We start from the raw sequence: 15,765 nt of genomic DNA, 5'->3' as shown, positions 1-15,765 counted from the left end.
CTTTCCGGTTGTTTACGTCGAAGTAAATAGATTACAATTACAGAGCTTATAAAAAGTAATTTGGCTATTATTTGTATAACAATTTTGGAATGAAAATACGAACATAATGGTTACAGTAAATGGATAAATAATTACATCCGCTTCTAAAAATATCCCTAAAAGAAATCAGGAAAAACAAGATATTTACAAACATCTTGTTTTTTCCTATAGTTTCGGAATCAAAGTGGAAATGTACAAACTTGGACGACAAAATAGTTTGTTAATACGTGTTCTTTTGGTACCGTGTGAGTCAGCTTTGAGGTCAGAAGCCAAGATGGCAATATAGACCAGACCTTGCAAAACAAAAAGTTTTTTTTATTAATGTCATCAAACACATCCTATTCGAAATAAGCATTGTTTCGCGGTTTCAGTCACGTTAATTTATTCTTATGTCTATGCATTTGTCTGTAGGCATTCATCTTTAGTGCCTACTTACGTCTCGGATTATTTGTGAAACATACGAGTACTTCTAGTTCCAGAATTTATGTTCTCAATTTGTTGTTTCAGAGCACTCGTATTTTAATTATTTAGCACAGGAAAACAATAACATGGTAACAGCTATAGCATTTATAAAATATTTGTTACTTATTTTGACTTTAAATAGTGATAGTGATAATCGTATTGTTTCCTGGTTACACAAATATTTAACAAAGCCAAACAATAAACCCTGAATAACATTATCCTAACAGCTACACTTAACTTTAATAGTTCCAATTTGCAATTGAGCGTTGCAACTAATGTTCTGAATTAAACAAATGTTCGAGTTTAACTTTAAATAGCTCCCGTTTAAGTTTCTCAGTTGGAACAAGTTGCGTACATACAGTGTTATAAGTCGTATACATTGGGAAAACAAATAAACTTCAAGTCGGAAAGTTCGTTTCGTGGAACACTCGCAATTTTACTCTATCTTTGCCTTCATCTGGTTTCCTTTGGTAAATTAAATTCCACTTACTTTATGATATACCTACTGTAAAGTGGACCTGTTGTGCCCCTCAAAATTTTGTTAGATGACGTAATTTAGGCTGGTAAAGGATTTTGTGGGTGTTTTCCAGATAGCTATGTATTTGTCCAAAATAAGTTTGTCAAAAACCAACTTCACCTAACCGTGGTGTATCTTGCTTGCGGGATTTTAAATGCCTTGTTCAGAGATGGGTACCAGCATCTCCAAATACACAGAAGCTAAAAATATCCCATACTGCACTAACCAACACACTTCCCCAGAGTGACGAGTATGGACAAATCCCCCCAGGTTGGGGAAGCCGTGTTTACGTATGTGTGCAGTTCATGAACCAGCAAGTGTTGAGCCTGACTACTTACATACAATTCAGTTACTATTAATATGACATGGCGAAAACATAGGCATTGTCATAATGATCACATCCTTCCGTTTTCATTCTGCTATTCTAAGCTGTTTGGAGTCGGCACAGAATCTATCACACTACCGAATACCGATGCCACAAAGGTTCCGACAAAGTTTTACGACTAGCCGACGTCACCCTTCTTGAGTTTTGTACAAAATTAATTTTATTCCAGAGAAACTGATAAGGTTACTCTTGTAATATTTTTGTTTTATTTAGTAGTAGGCAGAAATATGGTTGAAGGTCATCAATACCTTTGGAGAACAAAACAATTAATAACATATGGCGATTCTGTGATAAAATTTTAAGATAAGCGTGTACAAAAAATATCAATGATTTTTTCATCTGTCCAAGATTTATTGGATACAGTAACAAGAAGTATGATTATAAATGAAAACATCCGAAATATGTGCCGTAATAAATGTGGATTTATTAGGAGCTATCTGAGACGGAATGCGTGACGCGAGCTGGATTCTCTAGCACAGGAATCCGAAACGTGAACCTTGCTATTTCAAAGTCCATTGCTTCGTTCTAGTAGAATTTTATTGCAATCCCAACTATAAAAGCAATGAGAGTTGAAATGAAAAATGTGAAAACCACCTTTGTAATTCCGCTTCAGAGTCGCTACATGGGCTCGGAGGGAATTATTCAATAACACTGACGAATGGGTTTTATAACGGAATTGATTACGGGCCAGATAACGAGATGTAATCGCACCGGGGGGAATAGAGACAAATGTCGTATTGGTTGCAGATTTACAGCGCGGCGCGCGCCATCTGGCGTATCAATTTATGACTTTAATCAGGGAGCCGGCGTTGCCACCGGTTTGGGATCGCAGCGAGAATGGCTCCGAGCTTGTTCACTGTTCAGCTTGCAAGCCGCACGTAGGCACACCCCTTTATATACTGCATTGGCTTTTAGCTACTGCAAATTGATTTTAAGTGGTTTTGCTCATTTTTATCCTTTAATGCCTCTTTCAATTACTGATTTAGATTCGAGCTTTTGAGGATTGATTTCGTTTACGTTTAATCCGATTCTATTTTATCCAGGCTTTCTACTTTGCGAGGGATGGCAGATATTTTACTTTACGTAGATAGATGAGTTTAGTGAAGTCTGAAGTTCAATTAATCGTTTTATGCTTCAGTTAATACAAAAGTCGATTATCCAAATTCCTAAATTGGTTATTAAAGATCGGATTAAGATAGTAAGTGGGGGTGATATTAACAGAATGTGAGAGGTACGTAACTTCGAGGTTGTATGGAAACTTCATAAGAAAGCCAATCGATTCAATTGCATAACTTCGCTAAACTTTAATTCGTACCAATAGTAAGTAAATCTAGTACGTACATTCATGCGATTAGGATCGCAATTCTCTACGTGTAATGGCAAATTGCTAGTTCATCGCTAACGACCTTTGGAATAGCCCATTTTGGTTGAGCCTTACAAATTGTACATGTAGGTCCATCCTACGATTTCTCGTACTGCGGCCATTAAACACGCAAACATTCAGACGAGAAACAGATATCTGTATTGAACTGGGATCCCTAATCTCTAGTATGTAAGGAAATGTATGATGCTCTCTCTGAGATAGTTGAACGAGAACAGATCACGCAGTTCTGAAAGATTAATCAAGGAGCATTAGTGAAGTTGGTATAACTTACCAGTGCTTAAAGCGTTAATCGTGTTTTACTATTGCCTCACATGAAACCTTTGCCAAGAATTTATGCTGAAATATTACTTAAATCAGTAATAGTCTTTGTATACACTTCGATTGTTTATTAGATGTTGAACTCCTATAAAGAACTCCCTAGCAACAACCTATTATAATTTATAATTTTCCTATAATATTCTGCGGAAGTCCACATCATACCAATTAACATAACGTACATAACAAATTGTTTTTCCAAAGAAGCCTTTTACAAACTTTTCAGGTATCAGAATAACATTCGAACAAAAACCAATAAACAGGAGTTGGTAAAGTAAACAGTCCCTACATTAGTTTCTAGCCCCGTCTGCCCCAGCGTTATAATTTCCAAACTAACCAACTAGATATTAGCACATCTAACTTTTCTAATCAAACTCGCGTAGACTTATTACTATGTAGTAAAAATGTATGTGCGGTTTAGAAAGAGGACGGAAAAAGGGCAACAAGATGTTACGCTACTCGGCCGGGTAATTGTCTCGGCTAATTGTTTTCGAAAATAGAGGTGCATTTTTCTAGAAAATACGAAGCTTACGGATGAACAATTTAAAATCGAATGCGATTTTTGTATTTGGATTTTTATTTGCACTGAGATGTCCGTTGATATTATAGATTACAGATATTTCGTGCTACTGGCGTGACCAGTAAGAGGACTAAGAATATGATGACCATCAGAATCGCTGTCATTCCTCATAGATTCTTTCGAATACATATTCACAGTTGATAAAGCTTTATTGAAAAAAAAAGTTACGCTTATTTGAAGCTATTAATCTCGTTGCATGTAAAAAATAATTTCAATCGGTTTATTGAATAGAGCATTGAAGATAAACGTACAAAAGCTGTGTTAAGCATAAATATTGCTTAAGTTATCGCCTTAGAGATCTATGGAGGTTGGAAGGCGCGTATCGTTGCCTTGACAGTTATTGCGTTTTTTATGCGCAAAGTTTGGGAGAAATTCTCTTTTACTGGTGATGTTGACAACAATGTACATAAAGATATAATAAGCAGTTTCACAATGTATTTTGGTTGAATAGCTATAAAAAGTTGGATTTAAATTTTTATACATATATATATATTTTTTAATTTATCAGAAAAGTATTTTACAAAAAAGTTTACCGCTTAACGAATAGCTTTGTCAAAGTAGGTAATATAACGTACGTCTATCAAGTCAGTGTTTTGTTTATTCGACAGTTTGGTATGTAGATACATATACTGTCATTGTATATTTCAAGTAAATCGAAAATCAATCCAAATCACCGTCGTTTATCGAGCCTGAAAGTATATTTCAGCATTTTATCTCACAACATACCTATTTGAATGAGTTGAGGTGTTACGCTTCATAGATAAATCTGGGCCATTAAAATGGACAATATCGTAAATATCTTATAGCAATAACACATCTGTTATGTAACATTGTCTTGGTCTATTGCTTATGTAATCGTTTGTTTGTCTAATGGGTTCTTTGGACCCCTTGGTAGCATATTGCTGAAGATTTGTATGAAATATTGAATTGTAACAATTCTAAAGCGTTTGTGAGACTTTTAAAGTGGGCATTAGAAATTAGGTTTATAATTTATAGTTCATATGTTTTCCTTAAAAGAATATTATTTGAAAACAAAAGCAACACACATAAAAAACTGTTTTTTTTTTTTTAAGTAAACTGACATTTATTTGCCGATGAACATGGGCCTCAGAGGCATAGAACATTAACAATAGGCATGATGACAGTAATCAAAAATCATTAAAATAATATATTTATTAAATTAAACTTGAAGCTTGGAATATAAAACGCGCATTGTTTTCTTTATTAATAATGTGATTAATATGTATTTTTATAAAATAAAATTACGAAATAAGGCAATCCGCCATGATATCTTGAACACCAATCAGAGCTCGTGACGTCATCTCTCAAAACAACTCGCGCGAATGTAACATTTCGTTATTGTGAACTTCCACTGCGATCTTTGTTTTTAATTAATTAATTGTTTATAACACGAGTTATGGAGCCCGGATTTATCAAGGCAAACAGCGCTAATTTGCCTAGAATTGATATCATAATGCTGGGAAAGTTTTTGGCATCAAATAAAGATTTTTGTTCAGCTGAATTTAGAAATGTTAAAACTTCTATGTAAGTATACTAGTTTAATTAAAAAACAATGAGAGATGAAACCTAACCTCGAAATAGTTATTTACATTATAAACTATGCTAGAATCTAGAGAACTATGTAATAACTTACATCAAAGTGATCTTCACAAAAATAAAGTTGTACCCTGGGCAATATTGCTTTTGAATCTCGCCTTGCAAGTTTAAGCCACTTGTTTCGTATTTTTTTATTGTGAGGAACGTACACAAATAACTTATCAGGAGTTGTTTTGGATGTGTTCTTACACTGGGGGACCCCACAACACCTATGCCCTTTCGAATTCATATTTAATAACACAAAAAACTTAATTATTTCACGAGCGTTGTTTACTTGCGTCTTGTAATTTCAGTCGTGACGTCACAAGTGACGACATGACACTGACAAGCGTTTTCGCGCCGGATTCAAAGTGGACAGAGAAAAATGCAATTATTTGATAAAAAAACTTCGCATTTTCTTAAAATTAATAATTTTTCATATAAAATAGACGTATACCTACATCATACAAAGGAATTTAAAAATTTGTCATCATGCCTATTATTTGACTAAACACAACTACCAGTTTGATATTGAAAATTAAACAAGATTTTGTTGGCCGGAGGGCGCAGACGTTGTAAATTTTTTCGAACGATCTTTTATGCCAGTCTTGTTTACGTCCACGCCATGACTAACGTTCGGGGAAATTGGAAAATCGAACAGCCATTAACATAACTATGGTTGTAAACACGCAAGTATCGACCAGTACATAACCCTTTAATCGGAATACCAAACCGAAACATAGTCGAAGTTTGCTCGTAAACGTCAACATAAACTTAGGGGCGTAACCGATAAGTGTTCATTGTGATCACGTCCGGCTAACTAATATTCAAATTAGTGACGAAGCGACGTCATCAGATTAGGCTCAACGCTCCATTCTGGTTGATTACTCCGCCACGGGTTATAAGCGAATGTATGCGTTCATTAAAATTCGACATCTTGTGACGTTGTAATTTCGGTGGCTTATAATAAATTGAGTGTGACGGAATTACGTGCTTAGCTCACTGAATTATGTTGTTCTCGTGTATATATTTGATTTTGAGTGCCAAAATTGTTGATCGCACTAATTCCAGTACTCTTCCTGAATAGCTAAGAGTATTTGGATGTCCTTAGGCTAAGGGTCAGTGACTTTTTACTCAACGTTTTATTGAAAATGTTTAAAGGAAATATCCACAATTAACAGCTTCTTTAAAACGTTTTATATGCTTTGCCTTTGTTGCAAAATGTCTGTCCATCATTGACCTTTACCTCTAAAAAAAACCACTCACAATTTTGTACGATCATCGATTTTAAATTTAAACCTGCTTGTTAAGTATTGTTCGTGTATTCGAAAATAGCTGACGTCATCATTATGGACTGTGATCGAATGCGGGTACTTGTGTTGCCGAATTTGAGAGGACTGCCAATCCAAGTCTGGCTGCGTCATTGTTAGTTAACAAGGTCCGGATTTAGAACTTGGTGGTTGAATTTTAACGAGGTGCTATCCATACCTATCAATCGGTGTAACGAAAAAGGTAGGAATAAATATTTTTGATTTTTATTTTGATTAGGTACTTATTTGTGTTTTTTTTTCACTTCGCAGTTAACGTCTAATTTGCAAATTGAGAAAAGTGTTCTTTACAATTTTTGATGCAAAAGTAACTCAATGCTTCCTCATTATTATACCCACCGATTTTAAATCCGTTTTTTGTCTGTTAAATTGTGGAAATATTTTTTAACTTTTGAAACCTCAATAAGTACTCACTCATGAATATGCATTGTTAACAAATATAGGTCATAAGAAGGAGGGTGAGTACATACCATTGTACGAAAATACATTAAATTATAATGAAAGTACATATCTTCATAAAACATACTCGTAATATTTCATATTGTCAATACATACACGATGCCAGCGTCGGGTAGAAAGTTTACTTTCTTCTACGTTTTCATAAGATTGAACCGGCAAATAAAGTAGCTTATAAATCAAACAAAAGCCAAGTAAATACACGAGACATTGAAACGCATTGTCTCATAATACAAACTATAAGAAACAGACGGCATCGCGAGATACAATTTTGTTTTCATATTTTCTCTCACGGTTTATTCAAATGTACGCGTTTCAATACTTTTGTGATGAAATTTATATCGTTCGCAAGCTCTGTTTATGGAATATACTGTTAATCTGATTACTGTCAGTCAGTTCTTTGATATCCAGACCTTTTAAGAGATTTATTATTGTTATTTTTTGTTGTGGAGAACGATCATGGAATCTTGTTTTTTTTTTAAGTCGTTATATAGTGGCAGCTGTGTATTTTCTTCCAACCTTGTTGAACAGTAAATGAGGTTATCCCCTGTGTCATACTTTTAATTAAAATTGTAATTTTAAGGTGGGTGCTCATATTACTTTTTTTCATTTTATTAAATTTTCCAAGTGTCAAATTTGATTTGTATAATTTAATAAATGTTTCTGAAAGACGTGTTTTGAATATACTTGAGCAGTTTTCAATACTATTCAATTCCAAACAAAGTTGATTGTAGAAAACATTTGATATAAAAGTAGTCGCAATGAGATAAAAGACACATCAACAAGCTTTTTAATTTTCACTTTGAATTGAGATAAAGATGGCGCCGAATGCGCGGCAAATTGAAATGGAAATACCTCGCGGTGGCCGTTTTTATTCGTTGCGTGGCGCGGGTCGACGGCTACCCCTTATTTCACCTCGAGCGATTCTCCCACAGATGAAAAAGTTTGACTTATCAATTCCACTCGCTATTCTGTATGCAGTCTTTAATTTTTCCCGTTTTCCACTGAGTTTTTCATTATTAAAGCAAGATGCTCGTTACCTCCATTTAGTTCGCTGAAAAGAAAAGCCAACGAGGGCGGTTGTTTCAGTTGGAATGAAAATAATAAATCACGGGGTAGGTAGATCGTAGACGGCGCCTGGTCTATTTCATGCCCTCTGCATATATAATGGATCCTAGACTAAAGTGTTCGAGATTTATGTGCGAGTTTATTGTTGAAAACATTGATTTAATTTGCTTCAGTATACAAACACACGCTTCGATTGAACATTTTGCTTTTGTTACAAACCAAAATTTATTCGCTTGTCAGACATGCTTTAAATATTAGGTCCTTTTTCGTTTTGCTCGAATGAATGTTTCGAGTATTTTTTTTTGGTACAGATAGAAATTTTAGTAAAAAATCTGTGAATAAGGTCTGCAGTTGCGAGTATGATAAAACAAAGCCTGTAATATGACTTGGTAATGTTACAAAAGAAAAATTAAATCTCTGGGGGAGGCAAGTCTGTGGAATTCAGAATAAAATGGATGAATAAAGACTGGTTATTCCTTTAGACTGCTGCTAATACTTAGATAAAGTAATTGTGTCTTACTTTCACAAAGTCCCGTCTTAAACTTATAATTGCTTTGATACTCGACATTGTTAGATGTTGAATGTAGTGCTTAACTACACAACTTTAAGTGCGAAGTAAAAATAATTGGTTTTGTCTCACATATTTGTTTGTTTCAAGCACCCTTTACGAAATGATACTCTTATTCATTTTAATAATGCAAGATATGTTTTTTTTATACAACAAAATATGCCTACAATCACGTTGCTAGGTTACATTTATATTTGGAGCCAGTTTCTTTTTCTTCTAGTATATTCCATACATACAATTTTGTATTAATGTAATTTTGTATTAATAAAATATTCAAAGCGCCTGATTCGTTTATAAGAACAAAATGTATACAAAAACGTTACAAGAAATTTTCCTTTTCATATTTTACAGATTGAGATTGACGTATGTAAGTCCTAACTGGTTTTGCCGAAATTTCGGCTTATTGGGTGCTCAAATTTGACATGGAAAAGACAGAGGCCTATCCGTTGTCAGATTTGGCACTGAATTTCTGGCTTTAGTGAGTCAGCAAATAATATAATATAGGAGCAAATTCATTGCGAAACAAAAAATATCTTCACGGTTTCAATTACGAAAGAAAAATGGGACAAAGGAGGTAATTGTTGTGGGGCAAGTCCGTGATGTAAATGAAAATTGATTGCCTGTTAATTACAGCGTTGAATAACGCTTTGAATAAGTATTTATTCTTTTGTAGAATGACCTATAAGTTTTCATTTTGTTCGCGTAAATATTTTTTCTTTGTTAAAGAAACAATTGGCGGTGGATTCGGGAGGTTTATGACGTTTTTTATACTTTTTGTTTCACGAATGGTGTGGTAATCCTGTTTCCATATAAATTGTTTGCTTTTACGTGGGCATTTGTGTTGGAATGCAGTTGAAGTTACAAACGGCGAATAAATACCGCTTAAAGCCGCGCATTCCACGTGGGATTCGGTATCGGCTATAATTCAGGAAAATTCCAAAGAAAGAAACAAAACAAGGTTCCCTGGTCATTCCAAAATATTTTATAAATAGTTTTGTCTGCTTTTTCTGCTAAACAAATCAATTCATCACTTACAAAGTCTTACGTAGATTGACTGTTTCCGTGTTAAGATATGATTATTTAAGATAACTTGTCCAAGTAGACACCTTCTCAAAAATATGGGTTTCAGTATTTCCATGTGTTTACATGTCACATTCACAGATGTATCAAATCTATCCTTGAAAATGACATTAGTACAGATTACACCAGACAGCATAATAAACAATCGCATAACAACACTAGGTATTAGGAAACGAGCAGTGATATGTCATAATTGTGGCAGGCCATAATGAGGCGACGGCGTACAAGCCTCCAATGGTTACACACAAAGCCATGATTTATAGCGCCATGTTCCATTGTTGGCTTAATGAGATTGCACCGTCAGCAAACCGGTCTATAGCCACTGACTTTGACGTACAGGACCATAGTTATTGAATCAAATTGCAGAATGGTATTCGAATTTCGAATGTATTATGTATGTGGACTTTTCTCATCGGACTGTTTTTGTTTATTGGAATTTGAATTTGGAATATTGCGTAGAGATTTTTTTAAATATTTGAAATAGATTGTTCTTGGAATTGGAATTATGATTTCTTTAGAATTCATTTTGTTGATTAATTCTAAAAAAGTATTTCATTGGCAAACCTCAAAAAATGATGCACAATAACTATTTTTATGGTACAAGGATATGTACCTACATGTACGCGTATGTGTTTACCCGCCTTTTTCAAATATGAGAAAAATAATATCATTGTCCATACACATGTTCGGAATGTCTGGCAATTACAAAATAGTTTCGCAGCTGTAGCTTCAGTATGTATAAGGAAAAGTTGTTATTGGTCATAAAAATATCTCATAATTCTTTTTTATGGCTTTATACATTTAATTAATCCCTCGCTTCGCCACATGAAAATATATTAAAAAATACACGTGCTGGTCATTTTCGTGGAAAAATGTTAGATTTCAAGATAAAACTTGAAACGCTAGGGAATAAGAACTCGGCAAGGCAAAAGGAAATTTAATTAAGCAACTAATGAAAAGGCGGAACCAAAGTTATGTGTCCATAAGTCTGGTCTGTTTGAAAAATGAATTCATTAATGTGGTCGGATGATTTTAAGATTTTATTCGTTTGGTTCCTTTTTGAAAACGCTGATGTTTTTGGAGAGTGTATCGTTGTAATGTTTAATGTATAAATAAGTTTTAATTGGTGTAAATGGGACGTTTTCGGAGAAAACCATATTATGTGTCTCAAGTTATATTATGTGTTTTTGTGATCTATATAAAGAAACACAGATGAAGAAATAGCAAAAGTATGATTCATTTAACAGTCAAATAAAATATTTACTACAGTCGAGGTCAAGCAACCTTGTACCATCTCTTAAAAGGGGGGTGAGGGATTTTACGATGAGTACAAACTGTCAGTAAGATCGTAAAAATACTAATTTCAGCTACAAAACTTATCTTAAATCTGATTGCATAGCCAACGTCGGGAAATTGGCTTTTTGATGTTATGTAATAAAATATAAATTATGCATTAATTTATCGATTTATGCAAGGTCTGTCAAGAAATGTTTGCATCTAATTTATATGCATGAAATAACTCTAAATTCGTAGCAAATTATTGACTACGTAGGTGTCTACGCTGCTACGCCGTAGCAAAACTCGTAGCACGAGTCGTTCAGAGTTGGTGTTCTCACAATGTTTTTCTTTAAAAATGTTTATAAGATCTTTGTACATTTCGCAACGGAAATATAAGCGTGAAAATACCTTCTGCATTGTTAAACAAACACAGCCTCTACTTATGCAAAAGCCACGGCTCTGTAAGTAAGACCGGCTGTTTCAATTTCGTCACGTACCGTTTGCTTTCATTTTACTCGTAATGGCGTCGTAAAAATAAAACTTCGTTAAGTAAAAGCAATTGTCACCGTGTTAAATTTTAAGACGAAACATCTTGTAGATTAACTATTTCACTCAAAATGTTTGTTTCGTACAAAGAGAGTAGTTTTAACATCATTTTTGTAGACTTGAAACGTAGTAAATAACAAAGTTTCAGCATCCGTAAATGAGAACACAGAATACCCATTAACGAGAATATTATTTCTAATTACAAACGGTGTGGAAACAAAAAGTTTTGATAACTTCTTCAGATATTAAAGCCAAGGAGCGTCTCCTTGGGGGCACATTGTTGTAGGAGCATTATCAAAGCGCTTTCTAAGATATATGAGTGGTGGCCCCGCCCCCTAACTGTGCAATGAACTTTAAATCCCGTTTACACCTGGGCCCGCCCACCAAATACAGTTGTTGTGGAAATAAATGCGATAAAATCGTACTTTATAGGACATGCAAAGCTGAACTTAGTTTGTTCTGGTGTGAGTTATTGTTTGAGCGTGTAAGAGAAGTACAGTGCCCTTTTCGGTTCGTAAAGCGCTTTGTTCTTAACTGCGCTGACGGTGCCAGGCTCTGTATTCACTCAAGTTTTTCCTTCGTGAACAATAAAAAGTTCTTTGACGTTGTCTGTCTTCTGGTGGCGAGGAAACGGTTAACGTTTGTTTAACCTAATTAAGCTGAGGTCCGAATGTAAGTGGTTTTAATGGAGTTTTGTACAAGGAGTCCATAAAACAGTTTGGATAGTAAATTCTGGAGTGTAATTTTGTGGTGTTTGTGAATTTTCACAAAGAGATATTTAGATTTAGTGTTACATTATGATTTATTTACTATATGAGTTAGGTATAGAAAATTATAGTTTCAGACGATAAGTTTGAAAATGGAATTTTTAACAGAAGTTCTCCTTTTCTCAAATACTTACTCAAGAACCATTTAAGACTAAATTGTGCTGACTATAGGTACATCTATAAAGTATATATGTAGTGCCTTTCCTAGAGCTCCTTGCAAGTCGCTTGTACTCTAAACAATTCCCTCCTTAAGGAAACGTATTAGCATTCCCGTCGGATAGTGTCGAGCGCAGGAGTTGAGACCAAACATGGCTGCCGCGGCTACGAATCGCTTCCTCTACATTCAAATGCCGGAACAACAGTTTCCGTTGAACAAATCACTCTGTCACTTTTGTTTTATTCCCACACTATTCTAGTTTTTGTTTACGACGTTAGAATTTATTAGCATTTTGAATAATGTGGGAAAGTCGTTCACCTACTTGCATATGCAGTATAACAAAATTGTAAATTAATACCTTGTATTGGTCTGGTGGGATTATTTAAAAAAACTATAAGAAATTCCAGAAAACTCTCAACTACTTTTGTGCTCACATCTTATAAAGAGAGATCTCGATAAATGGCTGAAGGCGATCAAGTTGTCACTTTGTATTACCTGCTACCTGCTGTCTCAAACGGCACGGAATCGACCGACGCCTGCGGTTCGTCTTGGAAACCTGCCACCGCGATACAAAATCGAAGACTTATCAAATTGTATATTAAAATGTATCAAATACCGAAGCAAAATATTTCTATAAAGTTATCAACGGGCGTGTTGCCAAAGAGTTCACCACTGATTGGATCGCTGCTGCTAGATACCACAGATTTTTTAAGAACTTTAAAACAATGACTCAGTATATACCCGCTAGTTTATAATGCTGAAATAAAACTGAACATTTTCTCTTGAAATACAAAAGCTGTTCGAAGGTTTCTTTGTTTAAATAGCAAACAGACAAACGGAACAGTAAGCTTCTAATAAATATAAAAAACAACGTTCTCCGCAAAAAAACTAATTGAAACTAAAACTGCACTTTCCTTTACAAAGCTATAATATCCTGAACAAAAAGCAAAAACAAATACAAATTAAACACTATCTTAGTCTCCTTCCAACAGAGATTATGCACAATAATTTCTTTTTAAATGCAAAAAGCTTAAAAGAGGAAGTAAGAGCGAAGTTTCAACGTGAAAGTGCATTAACATTTCTTGAACAAGGCTTCAGGAGAACAGATGTTAAAGCCACAAGTCAAATAGACGTTGGAGAGAAACAAAGGCGATGGTCCGTAACACTGAAACTTGGGCGGGATTATACAAGATTGAATATTACGTAGTACAGTTAGAAACTGTTGTACATCGGACTGATTTTACCTACATTTTGCTTTGAAGACAGACCTTGTGTAACGTCTGTGTAACATATAATTCTGTTTCGACATGGATAACTACTAAACCCGTTCATGCTTAATTAGGGGCTCATGACTTTGACCTGTCAGACTAACAAAGGTGTAGAATTTAGGTTCATAACTAATCTCTAAAATGGTTGCTCGTAGTTTAAGCCTAGATTATGATTAATTAATTTTAAATTCACCTTTTGAAGGAGCAGGCGCTTTTATTAATAAAATGAAGACAAAACTTTTTGTCGTTAAACTACCCACATTCATAACTGCACCCCATTTCGTCCACCCAACCGAAGAATTAACATCTCAAAAGATTTTAGTCGTACAAAGTAACCAAAACGATTCACGAGTCTCAGGGTTGTCTCATAAATAATACCTGAACGAGTACAAGGTAGGCCGTACTGGGATTAATCTTATGTAATATGCCCGGCTCTTACTTGCGAAGTTGTATGCCACTGTACTGAGGAATTCATACCTCTTAGTTAATTATAACCGCGTTTGGTACGATATTGTATGCCCGCATTATCTTGAGCCTGTGAGACAACGGCTATTAGTAGGGCTGCCAGTTATTATAATATTGTATTCAATAACTTGTATGGTATGCGTATAATATGGACTGGGATTAATTTAAGTTGCTGTTACTATCTCATATTTCATTATAGTTTAGCTAAACTTCAACGAATACCAGGTATGTAAACCACCCCTAACTATAAGCATGTATGTAAGCCATTATACGAGATAGTTGATCATTCTCAGTATAACTAAGCATCTAAGTTTATTTGTAGTTCAATCCACTTTATCCGAAAAAATGCCATATTGTGTTAAATCTTTTGTAGGCAGCCAGATAAAAAAGATTTAAAACGATGATAATGTAACCCAAAATCTGATCTCGCCTCATTTTTCGTACATAATAAGAAAATAGGGAGGAAAATATTGAAGGAACCATCCGTTTATCTTTACGTGTTACTTATTAGAGGCAGCTGAAGTAAATGGTTGACTTAACCCTGAGTCGTTGTTCTAAGAAATAGCTTGTGGACATTGAAGAGGGTCGTTACGAACGTCTGTTTTTAATTTAGTCTTTGTTCAAAATAGCAGGTAATGTGCCTTAAGGTTTATATTTATGTAAAATTTATGTTCGTGAAATATTAATGAAAACTGCCTCCCCATTAAAGTGTTGTGTCCATCTTTCTTTGTAAAAGGCGATTATCACACGGTACCGCGTACCGCCACGGAGGGCGGTGGCGCTCGAACAAAAGAGCACCGCTCGAACGCGCGGTCAGGCGGTGTACGTGTGTTAGGCATCAACGGATTTAATACAGGTCAATGCGACATGAGATCCGCTTCACCGCCTACCGCGGCGGTGCGCGGTGCTGTGTTATCGCCTAAATTATACTCGTCATTTTATTTCTGCCCAAAATTCTCAAAGCTGTGTATTAAATACCTAGGTATTAAAAACAGGAATTTCCTGTTACAGATGTTTTATCTTATGAAAGTGGGCGAGCCATATTTATGTTTGTAAATATGTACATTTTAATAACTCGGCCACTCTGTGACTTGTGCATGTATTACACACCCAAGTATGACTTACTAGTTTCCGTGAGACAAAACATCTATACTTACCAGGCATTTCAATTTGGAACATGATTCATTTACCTAATACCACTTGATGATCGTCATTTACCACCTTATAAAGCTCTTCAGCTCAGCACCAACCCGGCTAGGGTTGGTGCTATCAAGAAGATTGAGTGAAGTACTATTTCAGGTAAACGTTACCAACAAAGATGGAAATAATAACAATAAGAAGGAATTAAGTGGTCTTAATAACACAGCGCTGTCGTTCCGTAGTAATGGCGTGGCAAGTTTGTGACGGTACCTAATTGTTTCAGGGATTCTTACAAACAATGAGAATAATATATTGTTGGCTATTCCATAGTTTGGCAAGTGATTTATTTTGAAAGTCATTTTCGCA

This window comes from Helicoverpa zea, chromosome 11, assembly GCF_022581195.2.
Source record: "Helicoverpa zea isolate HzStark_Cry1AcR chromosome 11, ilHelZeax1.1, whole genome shotgun sequence".
NCBI classification, from domain to species: domain Eukaryota; kingdom Metazoa; phylum Arthropoda; class Insecta; order Lepidoptera; family Noctuidae; genus Helicoverpa; species Helicoverpa zea.
This window is presented reverse-complemented; position numbering follows the sequence as displayed.